Below are 15,366 nucleotides of genomic sequence, written 5' to 3' on the forward strand. Positions count from 1 at the left end.
AAGTCTTCCAGGCACATTTAGTGACTGAACAACTTAATGAAGACTTAAGTCTTCATTCTGTTTCTGATATTGCTACATTGCACCCTTGATCCTTGTATAAGAAACTGCTTTGAGGTCAAAAAACATAAAAAGTATAACTAAAAGCACAATTAGGCCCCATTATTCTTCTCACCTGAGTGGCCCTTGGGCCCATAAAATTTTTTTTTTTTTTTAATTAAAATGCAGTTGGGGAAACCATTAGAAAATAAACCCAAACTTTGTGTGTTCATGGGTATTTTGCTCATATCTGTTGAGGTACCAGCCTACAAGAAGTTTTCTGCAAAGACCATGTGGAGACAAGTCACCATCTGTCAGTGTTGGTTACAAAACAAGGGTTCTGCAAGAGGAATGTACACTGCAAAACAGATTTACATTCTTATGTGTCCCACAAGATCCAGGGGCAAATAAAGCTAGACCTAGCTTGGTAGCTTAGTGTTCAGCCTCTTCTGAAGTTTAGAAACCTTATGACAAAAGAATGAAGTGAATTTTTTTACATTTGAAATATTTCTATTTGTGAAAGGGTCAAAAATAACCTGTTAGCAATTGTACTGATACAGGAGCAGGATGGTAATCTGCATTACCTTTTCCCAACATTAACATTCTTCCTGTGATAAAAAGCATATAAAAGGATGTATGCTTTAGAAACAATTCCTTTTTTGTCAACAGCATATACTTGACTACCTTGAGAACACTGTTCTTCTTTTCTTCTCAGATAAACCTGCTCTCTGAAAAATACCTTACCTTACTGGGTATTCTTTATTGAACATTTTCTGGGTATTCATTATTTTCACCCTATTTCTGTGAGTCTAATTTAAAATAGCTTATGATGATTATTTTAATTTCATCCATATCCCTTATTCATTCTCTTTCAGAAAAGAACTGCATGTATTTCTTTCATATAGAAAGAGAATCTGAAACACCTAAGAAAAATTCGTGGCTAGAAATGTTGGATGATATAAATTGGCAAATACCTATTAATTCCACTAGGTCTGTGCACATTTAACTTGACCCGTTTCTACATTTGCAATAACATGATCTCATTTAATATTCTAGATAGTTTCTCATTACTTGTGGTGGATTTGCATTTCTGCGGGTCTGTTTACTTTGTCTGTGAAGGTATTTGCAATTGAGAGAGAAAAATTACTTTATTCTATAAATTTGAAACTATTTAAATAAAAGCAACTGCTGCATAGAAAAAATGACAATAGTCTATAATTTCCTCTTTTGTGAAAGCTTATAGCTCTTGTATGTTATCACATAAATGAAATTACTTGGCCCACTGCTGGTCATGGAAATCAAAGAAACAACTCTTTAATTTTATGATTACTTCCTGTCAGAATAGCAACCCACTGTAGCTTGACAAAGTGAAGTAGAAATGTAGGTGAAGTGTAAATGCTCACCCTAAACAAAATAACAAGTTGTAACACAGGTCTTTCTACAAGGTTAGGTGAAAAAAAAGTTAAAACCACAAAACCTTAGACTTCCTGATAATATTATTCAGTAATATAATTTCTTACAACTCTTCTGCCACAGATTAAGTATGTTGACCACATTTATTACAGATTCTCAGTCAACTGCCAATAGGGAAGGAAGACAAAGAAAGGATGTACTGTATTTTAATGAAAAAATTTGATATTTTTCTCCTCACTCACCTACAAAATTTTTGTTGAGTAAAGTGAAATTGCAGAAAAAAAATATATTACTTCTTTATCAGTCCATGTCAAGATTTCACCTGTATAGAGAACTGGAGAACATGTTCAACTTTTCCTATTAATCATCTTCCATTTTTCCAGATTCTGTAGAAAAGATAAGATTTTTCTTTAAGAATACATTTAGAATTTTATGCTTTGGAATTTCTTTAATAGAATGTAAATTGATTAAAAATCTCTTTAACTTGGTGATAATACCAGATAATGGGCTAGATTCTAAATGCTACAAATAGTTTTGGAGTCTTGGGTTTTTTGCTGTTTTTTTGGTGGGTTTTTTTTTTGGTGATATACATAAAATTTTCCTTTCTCAGCAGTTTTTAAAAAATAACTTATTCACTTTAGTCTCTTTTTTAATTGAGTGAGAAAACAGTAATGATATTTAGTGGAATTAAGAAAAATGATGTGGGTAAACACTAAATGATGAAGAAAAGCTTAATATAATTACAGCGTTATAAGACCTGCAATATCCCAGGGTTAACAGAGAAACACATTCATATCATTAAATTAATCTTTATTAGAGTAAAATAAAATAAGGAAGTATTGTACATTAATTTTGCATAATCTATAAAAACTTGTATTAAGGTATCTTTTAAAATCAGTAGTTTTGTCAAGACAAACTTGCCTATGTTTTTAAGACACATAGGGGAGTATTTATGATTTCAGCTTGGATTAATCTATATCAAATCCATTCGTGAAAGATTACCTTAACAGCTCAGTAATTCTCCAAATTACTCTGATACATTTAGCAATGTACATGTAGTACAAGAGATATTTTGTTAAGTGGGATATGTGATTGCTAGCATGAGCATCAGAGAAACGTGAAGACAAGCTCCAGAAGAAACAGCTATTTTCTATGGATTGCAAACGCATGTATACCTTTTGGAAGAGGTGTTGCTTGTTGTTGTTGTCATCATCATCATCCATTCCCCCATGCATTAAGCTCACATCAAAACAAAATCATACCTTGGATCTGGAAGGATCTCGGGTGTAAGAGAGGGAAAAGGTGCTTGGAAAGCAGTAGTTGTGTATGTCAGAATTTTGTCAGGGGCAGACAACCCTGACAAAAGAAAGCTCATCTCTACTGTGTCCTTCTGATTACTTCTTTGCTTCTTCATTTGTGTCTGCTTGCCTCTTGTTTGTGGTTGTGTTTAAGAATAAAACAGCATTTTGACTTTAATAAATCTGGGGTTTCTGTTTTGTTTATTTTTTAAATCTAGGGTTACCTATTGATATGTGCTATATGTATTTTAAGATTACCTTTAGAATACAGCTCACAGAAGAGCAAGGCAGAGGCGAATTCAGTTAGCAGTATATAATAGTCCACATACTATATGATTTATAACAAACCCCTGATAAACAATATGCTAGAAGGTATGGTTCTTCATAAAGAAATTTTTTTTTGCTGTGACTTCTTTTTAATTTTTTTTGTAGGCCTTGCTTTATTCTTCCCTCCAGAGGCAGATTTTTCTATTTTTTATAAAGGGTTACAAATATTTCCGTCTGCTTCTGATTAAGCATTTTAAATCTTTTAATTTTGTGGGATTATATTGTTTAACTACTTATCACAGCACTTTCAAGAAATCATAATGTGTGCAGAATGAGGTTGAAGGTATTTTCAGATCATCTGCCATTATATTTTCTTTTAATTGGTTATTTAACATAGACAATAAGGTTTTATTTCATAATGAGACGGATTTGACAATATTGACTAAAACATACATAAATTTCCATAGAAGTTCAATGCAATGTTCAATTCAAGTTCAATGAGAGCTTGCATATCTGACAGGCAAAGACGTGTGATCAAGTTTCCTTTGCAGTGATAAACCAAGCATGCTGTCATGCTCCCTTTGCAGTTCTGTTCCTTGGAGGACGTAGGATAATAGCTGAACTTAAAGATGTTAGTCAGTTTAGATCCTAAACATTAGTTACAGTGACTAAACAGAGATTCTTATAAAAATTCTGATGTTTTCTTCATGTAAATGTACCAGATGTTGAGTCATCTAATGTAGGAGGCATATTTATTATTTATTTAGATCATTCATCTGTCATTACATTCCCTTATGCCATGCAAGTTTGGAGGTAATAAATAAGAGTGTTAGATGAACATAGTTTTTTTCTGAGAAAAGCAACTTCACCCCATCTTTGTTTAAATCTTTTATGAAAACACAGTCGGATCAAGGGGAGGGCTTTCTTTATGCTAAAATATACAAATGCTTAATAAATAACAGACATACACAGATAGCACAATTGGATGAAGATATCTCCTTTTTTCTGAGATATTCTTGATGGCATTTCAGATTAAAGAATTGATCAAGAGTTTCCATATCTCAGAGTAAAGATCACTGAAAAAGCAAAGAAAAAAAAAGGCTTGCCCATCACTGAGAAAGAAATCTCAGCCACGCAGGGTGCTGGGAGACTGCAGGGGCAAGAACAAAGTGCTGTGTTTCTCTGATCCATGTCAGAAGATTTACCAATTGTTTAAAGAAAATGATCATGGAATAGACGACATTTGGAAAAGAATAAGAGTGTAAGGAAAACTGTATGAAAAAGTGAGAGACGGTTCCTAAAAGGAATTACTTGTATTAGAACCAAGTTATTACCTAAAATATTACGATCTCAATGAGATCATAAATTGTTTATTAAATCAATTTTAAGTGATAAACTATAAAAACTACTTTCTAGTCTTTTTGTCATACACTACTTCCATGGGATTATGTTCCATAATGGGGGACGGGGAAGGAAAACACAAACACCATTCCTTTTGGTTCGACCAGGCCTCTTATTAAATGGAAAATTCAGGATTGGTCTTTGCTAATCCATCTATAATAATTACTTAACAGAAAATGATAACAGTGAGATTTCTAACAAGGAAAAGAAAAAAGAAAGGTTTAAATGACATGGCATGTTTATAAGAAGATTGACCTAATATTCTAATAAGCACTACTGCCTGAAGATAAAGATGAAAAAAAGACACTTTAAAGATGAACTCAGCTTTGGGGAAAGGAAAAAAAAGGAAAAGGAGGAAAAAACATTCTGAAGTTTGCACTCAGTCTTTTACAGTCTGTCTTCTAATTTATACAGTGTGAGCTAAAGTTACAAGCATAAATAGAGCACAAAATATACCTTTTACAGAGCATATCAGAGTTTTCAGGAAAGCAGATTTAAGGCTTATACAAAGATACACAGTAATCTATTTCTGAAGTAGTACTCGGTTTCCTTCTTAAAGGCAAATGAAAAAACTGCAAACAGATATTCTGGAAATGAAAAAAGGGGTGGTTCATTTCCTGAGCAACAGTGTCAGCTGAACACAAAACTCTCTGTAGACCTAGTAACACAGAATGTCAGAGTCCTGAAAGTCATGAGTTGGATGTTCCATGCATATACCAGAAATTCATTTCCTGAAAGTGATAACAATGATGACAAGAGTTTCTTCAACTAAATATGATGGTACAGTAGGTATAATGGAAAAGCTAGAAGTTACATATAAAGAAAACTGCTATGAGAAGAAAGTGAGGGAACTTTTGAATTCTTGGGGTAATAAAAAGTTAATTGCTAGACTCAACTTTATGTTGAGATCAGCAGTTCTTAAAATAATGTTATGGACAGTAAGGACTCACAGGAGATACTTGTTCCTCAGTATACCATAAATATTTTCGTGGGTCACAAGCTATAATGTACTAATAAAGTCTTTCTGCCATTTCTCCCCAGTAGAAATTAACCATCTTATATCAACATCTAGTATTCCTATTGAATTTAATTAATTTATTATTACATTTATTGAATTATACCTGTAATTCTCTTCCTCATTATCTCAAACACTCCCTCAGAGATTATTGGGTTGAAGGTTTGCTGGAAGTTTTATTGGTGGTGTTATGAATGAACAAGAATGAGTCTTGAATTTCCTTCTGCTAGGGCCAATAAGCTTCACATGAATATAATAAACATATATTTGCTTTAAAATTTTATAATAGTAGCACTAATTTATTGTTTCTTAATGTTGGCAAGATCTTCCCAGAAATATTGTTTCTGTCTTATTTACTGACGTCATTCTTTGGGCTGGGATCCTGATTAACTGCATGAGAAAAAAATCCTATAAATGTATATGCAGCTATTTGTATTTTAATAATCACTCTTTTACTAATTACTTATGTAATGGGAAACTTACAGGCTGAGGCCAAATGTGTAGGAAATGCTTTTCACATAAATATGGAAAATAACTGAAAAAGTTCATTTATGACAAATACTAAAGTTCATTTATGACAATACAAAGCTATTAATTAGCAAATGTTACTAAAGATTGTACAGAGCTCTAAATTTCAGAATGAAAAAGGAAAACAAAAATTACCGAACTGTAGATTTGTCAATTCCTGAAAAATTACCGTTATACAAAATAGATTATATTTACTTTAATTAACACCATGTTCAGATTACAATACACCATAAGCTGTATTTTGACAATAAATGAGGCACTAACTCCTCCTGCTTGTAGTATTATGGCAGATGCTCCCCTTTCCATGCCTTCTCATGCTGTCTTCAGTTTTGATTTGTTTTCTATTTTCTTTGTTTGCCTTAAAGCAGATTTCTTTTTTCTTTTTTCTTTTCCTTTTCCTTTTTTTTTTTTTTCGCTACAGTAACATTCTTTGAATAGATAAATAGACTAAGGAAGACATAAGAGAAAGAGATGGTGAAAAGGAGAAAGACAAAATGGATAAGGAAAGTGGAAAAGGTAAGTGAATGTAAACAGGAAAGGTGACAAATCAGGGTAAGCAAGAATTAATTCCTTATTCCTGCATTTTCTTCCTAGTAGCACTAGAAAGCTAAATCATAGTAAGATTAGTGTTAGACATGTGGCTCAGTTCAACTTAGAGATTTAAGTGGCTTCCTAAAAATAGAAATTCCTTGGTTTATGTGTGACATGTGCCCTTTATAATAATGCTTAACACTTTTGCTTCACAAATGTGAAAGCTTTCTTACTCAGAAGAAATGAGGAAGACATGAAGTTGGAGAAACAAAAAAAGATATGAAAAGATGGCAAAGAGGAATGGTAGGAAGATAATGACAGGTCAATATAAGGTGATTCAGATACTGAATCACTGACAAAGCTCACTGAAGCAAGTAAAATCTTTCTATTCATTTAAAGGAACTTTGGATGTTGTCCAGAGAAAAACAAAATAAAAATAAAGTCTGTAAAAAAAGGAAAGGCATATTATCATATATAGACCAGAAAGTTACAAAACATTTTATTTATAACATTTATAACATTTATTTATAAACATTTGTTTCTAGAATCCTGAACAATAGATTGGACTTTCAAAAGAAAAAAAGGGGAGAGGGTGGGGGAAGGCAAAACATTACATATCTTTTTGCTGCAGTCTTATTTTTAAAATATTATTCACAGATTTTAAACTTTTGTTTATGACAAAGCCACCATTAAAGCCAAGTTGCCCATTTTGTTAAATTTAAATACACAAATAAGGTAACTTTAAATTTATATATTAATAATTTCTACCTATTATTCTATAGTGATATTTTATGGAAGAATCAACATTGCAGAAGGTAATGACAATATATCTACTACCAGAAACTATCACACAGTCCTATAGTCCGCAGGGAATTTGCAAAGAAAAGGAGTGAAGGTCAATAATCTCAAACTGTCCAAATAACGACAGGTGTTTGGTCCCAGGGTGTGATTCCATCTGGCACATGTGTTTGCACAGACAACACTTGTGTGTTTGGGGATTTTTTCCCTTCTGTGGGTGCTCCTGGCTGCAAGCTGTGGGCAGAACTGATCTGAAGGGCTGGCCAGCTGAAGCAGCTTTTGAAGCCAGTCACAGGGTTGCAACATGCTCTGGGACAAATATATGGGGTTGAAGCTCCGTGGGGCAGGCAAGCACCCTGCTGATGCTGCAGACAGGCTTCTCTGAATTTGGGCTAGCCAGCAAAACCAGGGCTGCCCACACTCCAGAGCCACTTCTACAGGCAGTCTGTTTTTGTCATGCATCTGTGTCCGGATGTCCTCTGGTCAAGGTGACCCCAAGATGTATTAAAACTCTCTTTTCCCCAACCCGACTGTCGAAGAAGGAGTCAGAAGTCTTCAGCTGCAGTTCTCAAGGTTGTTTATTATTTCTTATCTAAAATATTTTCTTTCTGGCCTGATGAGGTCTGTACAGCCAGTCAGTCCGAGGCACACTGCCCTCTCATGGGGCCATCATTGTCTTTTATACTATAAACTATGTATTCGATATTTACAGTTATGTTCCAATACCTATCACCTATGTTAGACTGTGACTTTCTACTTTATTCCAATCCCAGAGTGTCACTATCACCAACAAGATGGAGGCGAGGAAGAAGAAGAATGAAGAAGAACAGGACAATGCCTAAATCCCTCCATCTTGTCTCCCTAGACCTCCATAGTATAATTCTTCAAAATTCCACCTTTCACCCTGTGACAGCTATTGTTGTGTTACTTAAACTTTTGTGACTTGTAATTCTTCATATAGAGGTGGTAATTTGCTCCATGGGTTGAGATCGAATTCCCAAGTGTCTTTGTCTTCCTGCCAGGGTCTCCGATCCCCTGCCAGGATCTTGAGCCATCCAGGGCGCCCAGAGGGACATCTTGGGTTCCGACACATCTGAACCATCTCTTGGAGTGCAGCAGCATGAAAACAGAAGTAAATGTACAACACTATAAAAGCAGGTAAATTTTAGTTGGTGTCTGTGTAGATGAAGTTATCAAAGAAGCAGAAAAAAAACAGGGAAAAATATCTTATCATGAACCAATTGTTACTGTTCTGTGGGAAGACATCATCAGAGACACTCATGCCCTTTGGAAACCGAGACAGTGTCTAGACTTCAGCACAGTAACAAGACAGTAATTCAAATGGCAAAATGCAGAATGTTTCTCCTGCAACACTGTTCAAATCAATTAAAAAATGTAGATAGATAATGTCAAATTGAATTGCTTTGGGATTATTTAGAGTCTTCTCTTTTCCCAGCAGTCACATGTTTAAGGACAGTTACAAATTTTTCCAAGTATTAGGGGGTATCAGCTAGACAAAACAAGTTTATTATTTGCAAAAAATAAGTGCTAAAGTAACAGCTAAATGTAAGCAATATTAAATCATGTTCTTACAACTGCATAGCTAAAAAATGAATAGAGCTTGTTCTCTTTTTCCCTCTGGGTCCAACCTGCCCTCTATGTAGATTATTCTGGAAAACTTGACTCTGCATGGGGCATTTGGACAGTCTTTGATTTTCTCAAGGACTTGAATGAAACCAAGGTCTTTTATGATGCCAGAAGTATTGGAAAGGATTTCTGTAGCCTTTCTTCTGACCATCTGACTTTTCTTCTGGCATCCAGCTTGTTGATTTTGATTTTGGGACTGTTTTATATTTTATATTAATTTTTCTAACTGTTGTAGTTGAAATACTTGTATTACAGTTCCTTCCTTTTCCTTATTCTTGTCAGAGTGCTTCCCCTACTTATCTGAGTGTATGTTTCTGCAGTGCTGCCAACTGGTAATACTCTTATTATCATAAATATAGGCATTATGGAGTATTTTATGGGGTTTTATAAAAGGTTGATACAAGCTGTTAAATTTTATTCATCATGGATGCCATCTCACTGTAATTAATAAAAATCCTACCACCTGCTTTTATTTTTGGTTGTACTAACACAATTCATGACCATATGCAAAAGGTTCTTCTTCCTCTTTGCAGGGTAGGAGGGAGCGGAGAATACAGATTAGGGCACTAGCTCTCTAAAAGTTAGACAGAAACACTGCTGGTGATACAAGTGAGTGTGCAGGAGAGATGATGTCCAAAACATGAAGGATAATAAGTATTGCCAATAGAATTCCTAAAGTATGAAATGTTTTTGCATCCATGTTTAAGATGGCACTTGTCCTTTAAGAGATTTCATATGTATTTGTATTCAGAAGTTTTTCTTAAAAGAAAAAGACAGAACAAACCAAAACCAATACCCACAGAAAATAAAAGGGTCTAAAAGTAATTCTTTTAGAAAACTTCATGATTTTTGACTCATTTCAAGCCTCACAATACTACTTTAAATTTCCCTTTTGGATAACCTGTGATTGATGTTAATGGCACTGCTTCTGTTCTCTCAAGTTAAATAGCATTTGTAGGAGACAGAGATAAATGAATCAAATAATTTTGAATCAGAACCGCTGCAAAAGGAGGGAATAGCTTTCAACAAAAGATAACTCCTGCAGTTACTATTTATGAGTCAAGATTAGATATCATTCAATCTTGTGCTAGTGTCTCAGAAATTCTGTTGGAAGGTCCTTCTCTCTGGTTCAGATTTCCAAGGGATCACAAACACTTTAAATAGAAGGTTATTCTTCTAACCTGAACGTCCATGTACAAGTATGACAGAGACATGTCTCTATTAATGTAATTACATTTCTACCACTCTAAAATCTCCATTATACCATATGTCCTGGTGCAGAAAACATTCATGCAAAACACCATCCCCTGGTAATCAGCCTTCCTGCTTCCTTCTAAACAGCCTTGTAGCACTCAGTATTTTTAAAGACACACTTCAAAGGATGCCCTCTGAAGCTGCATGCAATTTCACATCTGTATCTTCTGTTTTATGTAGAAACTTTCATGTTAATTCAACTGCTTTTTCACTAAAGCTTTCCAAACTAAGAAAGTAGAGTGGAGAGCACTTAGGTTTTCAGGGGCTTTTAAGACACCTGCTTGGTTTTAGTTATTTTTTTTTTTTCCTTTTTTTCTGCAGAGAGCCTCTGACTTCAGATAGTGATATAGGTCAGGTAAACATTTTACACAGGTATATGCAAATATTTCCTGTCAGGAATCAGACAAGATATTCTAAGATCAGGAAACATAATCCAAATCACAGAAATTCAGATAATGATGCTAGGTATTAATAATTATATGTACCATGACAAAATACTGATAAACTTCTAAATTAGGAGACTAACCCAGGTACATTGAAAAGCTGGCTCTCATTTTTTATTTTGTCAAATGCAATATCCAGACTTTAGAATCTGATAAGTGAACTACAATCTCTTTTTTCCCCCTTCCTTTTTACAAGAGTTTAATGTATGAACAGAAGTCAAATTGCATGAGAAAGCCACTCTTGCACTGCTTTTTTTCTTTCCATTTGCTATACCCTTTTCCTTTATTACAGCTCTGTACTTAAATGGCATTTGTCAGTGTTCTCATCAGACTTGGAGCAAATTGGACATTACTAAGCAGCATCACCTTGTCAAAAGTGAAAATGCTCCCAAGCCATAACATGTTGGGTGGTTGGTAAACATGGAACACCAACCTCACTCCACTTGGTGGGCTGCTTCTCACACTACTGCTGTTCACTCAGTCTACCTGCAGGGAGTAATTAAGGGTGAATGCAACCGACAGAAGCTTGGAAAGCAGACAGAAATCCTTTTGCCAAGCAGATACTTTTCATTGTTATTACTATATATGTTATTTCTTTCCTCTTTGCTTAGCAAAATGAGTTGCTTCACTTCCCATCCAGTGCTGGTAGTCAAAAACAGTGAGATGAAGGAAAATCAAGTAAAGGTCAGTCCTGTTAACCAGAGAAAAGCCTCAGGTCACTCACTACTGTGATCATAATTAAGCAGTGTATCTTTGTGTTAGTTAAAGATTAAATGAGTGGAAAGAATGGGGATAATGTGATAAAAAACAAGGAAACAGAAAGGAATGTAATATTTTCAGCAGGTTAAAGGTGAGACATGGCACAGTTCATTGTATGAGTGAATAGTCACAGGGTTGGGGAGCCCTGGAATACATTGTGGAAGTTGTCCCAACACTTCTGAAGTAGGACAGAAGTACTGCATAGAGGGAAGAAATTAATTTTAGAAAAAAAATCAGTTTAATGTGAATTAACACATTAGCACACCAGTCAATTAGACTTGCTAAACATTATTAGCCAGTGAAAGGACATCTCCTTTTACATGCCCAGTGGACAGATACTTCCTGGAGCTTTAAGTGGCCGAAGAAAGCTACACTGAATTAAAAATATATGTACTTGCCTAAGCAACAACTAAGGAGACTGTGGATTGCACCCCTAGACACACAAATAGAAACACCCTGTTTTGTATTAACACAATCTAGTATGTACATGACCTTTTAAACCTATGAAGTTTTAACAGAACAAAAACAATGCAACCCTCACAGAATAGCTGTGTGGTTTACTAAAAATACTGTGAGGGAAATGGCTATTGTTTGGTTTTGAGTTTGAGGGTCTTTTAATGGGTGGGATTGTTTTTTGTTTGATTCTGTTTCTGCTGCAGTGGAAAAAGAAAAACATTAACCAATGGTTTCTTTGAGCACAACATGCCAATCATGTCTTCTTTTAACTTGTCTCCTGCTGCATGCTCAATTTTTATGGTGCCTTTGCCACACAAGAGGCCTCTGTTCCCAAGGATTAACCTAGTGGGCCAAGGAACATCAATGCACATTTATTTAGTCATGCAGAGGTATATGTGTGCTAAGAAACCCACCAGGCTGATATGCTGAAATTCCCATGTCATGACAAACAAACAAAAAAGCTTTAATGCATCTTACCTAATGTGCAGCAATGCAAATAACCTGAACCATCACTTGCAAACCAAATACTTCCATGACTTTTCTTCCCATGCTAGCAGTATTAGATATACCTGAGATGAGTTGTAGCATAAGATTTGCAGATGAAAAAGTGAAAAATATGGCTGACACAAAATTTTCTCTGCTTTAGATGAAACAGCAGTGAAAAATATTTTTTCCACAGAGCAAAAGAAGGGGAGCTATAGAACTGCTGAAAGCAGCTGAAAGAATCAGACCATAGTCAGTGTCTTTGGGGAAATCTCATCCTACTGGAGCTAAGTAAACGAAGTCTGGATGTTGCAGAGAAGAGTTCGAGTTCACTCTTTTTCTGCTACCTGCTGTGTTCAACCTTTTGCCATTCCCCATTTCACCTCACCTACTACCTGCATCCCCATATGCTGACCAAGCCATCCTTTCCCAAGCATATTCTATGCTTGGCTTCCAAAATTTCTTTTACCAGTGCTATGGCTATGGATCCTTCTCCTCCACGTCTTCCTGATCTTGTAATAAAAGTTAATTATGATTGAATAGAAGGTAAATCTGTATCTTTAGTTCTAAATACAAGCAGTTTAAAGTCACATGCTTTTAAAGCAGAGAATTTGCATAGGCAAATTGCACCTACAAAAGTACTTTTAGGATGAGGCTCAATTTTTCCTTCTTTCCTTGCAATTTAGAAATTCTGTAGTATAAGTACAGGGGTACCTTGTTAAATAGACTTGTTCCTCAAAACTGGATGAGAAAATTATTTTCTTGTCCTGTTTTTCCAGGTGATTCAGTTTTACCCTGAAGTTGCCACATCTACCTATATCTTCAAATGTAGTGTAGATTTGGCACCTATTAAACTCTGGTGTGTTTACCCAGTGAATAGCTACCACTGGTAAAGAATGATTATTTGATTAAATTCATGATGGGGATATGAGTTCAATGTTAACAGGGTGGACATAAAACATTCTACACAGGTCACTAAAGAGCCACCTGAAGAGATTAAGCCTTTTGATTACTCTCAGCTGTATCACTGTAGAATGCAGTTAAATAATTTTTCTGACATGAATGGAAAATCTTTTTTTCCTTTTTTACGGAAAAGCTTTTAAAGACTGTGATGCATAAATTATCAGAGCTACTTTCAGCACATTTTAATTTACTCCTAATTTAAATGCAACAATTAAAAAAAAGTTAAGCCTCTAACTGGTGCTCTAGAGATTTGCATAAACCTGTTAAATACACAAACTGTCTCTAAGGTGAACTTCTGACTTTTAAGTTTCTCTTATCCTTCCCCTTTTTAATAATAACTCTCTTCTATAAGGAAAAAAATATTGTATTGCTTTTGAAGATCATTTTAAAAGAGGCTATACACTATTCATCCCTGCTAATGTGAATGCAGAGACGCTGACTAAAATGAACTGCAAAATTTTTTAAAATAAATTTTGGAGCCCATGTCTTGGTTTAAGACAAGTTAAGGGGCGTGGACACTCCAGCATGCACCATCTCCCCTTTAAGTTTTAACAACTGTCTTTTTCACCACTAAGGAGAGATTAGTGAGAATAGATATAAGTGAAAAAATAACAGTTTACTAAAAAACATATTTCAGGCAAAAACTATCAATAAATAATCAGTAGGTACAAAGTTGCTAAATCTCACAGACTCCCCAGGGAACAAAGATAAACAAAAACAGTGGAGAAGCCCCTCCCCAAGATGGCTCGCTCTACAATGACCCTGTGGAGAGAGACAAAGGGAAAATAGCAGACAAACTCTACATGCCTCAACTATTCCTCCGGAACAAAAACAAAAACATAAACAAAACAAAACAAAACAAAACAAAAAAAAAAAAAAAGGGGGGGGAAAAATAGCTGTTTACAAAGCAGTTCTGGTCTCAGATGGGAATTCATGGCATTGCTCAGGGAGCTCTGGCCCCACTGTGTCAGCCTCTGGTTCATCAGATGTCAGTGCTGCTATCCTAGGCTGCTGCCCCGATAGGGAAGGAAGAAAATGTTCCCTGGAGCACTGACGGATGGTGGCCTGATCTTGACCAGCTCCAGCTCTGTGCAGAGCTGGAGGACAGGTGTTGCAAAATTCACTATGAAATGGTTTGGAACTTGAAAAGTGCAGCTTCTGTGGTTGCCACTTGGGGATGTGCTTGATGCAACCCCCTCTGTGGCCCAGAGAGAAACAGAAGAAGGCTCCTGCCAGGTGCTGCCTCAGCTCTCCCCATGGGAACTCCAGGAAAAATCAATAACCAAAAGGGCTTCTTCTTGAGTGCCCTGAACTTAAAACGACTCAGCACCCCAAACCTTGGCTGGTTCCATTTGTGGCTGACAGATAGATATGGAATACCATAACATTTAAGTTACCCAGGGTATTTTCTACCCCTTATTCTATATCATGCCCACAAGAATACCTTTCCTCTGTACACATATATACATGTGACTATATACAAATACAGTTATTATTTCAGTAGCCACTGACCATTGCCCAGGATATGGATTTAGTTGATTGGTCCATGCTGCGTTACGTATTTGTTGAGGGGGGAACTTCCAAGATATTGGAGCAGAGTATTCCTTCAAAACTTGGCCTACATCTTCCCACATTCCATGCCACTCAGGATTTTCTGTTACTCGGACAGCTCTCTAGGCAACCTGTCTGGAAATGTCAACCCTGATTCTAAATTAGTTGTGGGCCATATAGAGGAGACATAGCAGAATTAGCAACAAAAATATGGTGTTTCGAACATTCAGAGGGAAGTGAACATTCTCAAAAGGTGGTGTATCAGACCTGAAGCGGGGAGAAGGAGTTATGAGGCTAGGAAAAATTATTTCCTCTTTTTCTTCCAACAGGTTGGGTGTGATTATTTATAGACCCCCATCTTGCGGTGCATTTTGAGGTGGGGCACCCCGGGGATGTCCCCGGGTTATGCAGGATAGCCCAGTATAAGGTAGCATTCTCCTTTTACCCAGATATGAATATCCCTTTCTTTCTTTCGCCCTTTCTTACTGCTGGGGTTCAGAAAAAGAAGAGAAAGAATGAGTAA

This window comes from Onychostruthus taczanowskii, unplaced genomic scaffold (assembly GCF_017590055.1).
Source record: "Onychostruthus taczanowskii isolate IOZ18803 unplaced genomic scaffold, ASM1759005v1 scaffold102, whole genome shotgun sequence".
Classification (NCBI taxonomy): domain Eukaryota; kingdom Metazoa; phylum Chordata; class Aves; order Passeriformes; family Passeridae; genus Onychostruthus; species Onychostruthus taczanowskii.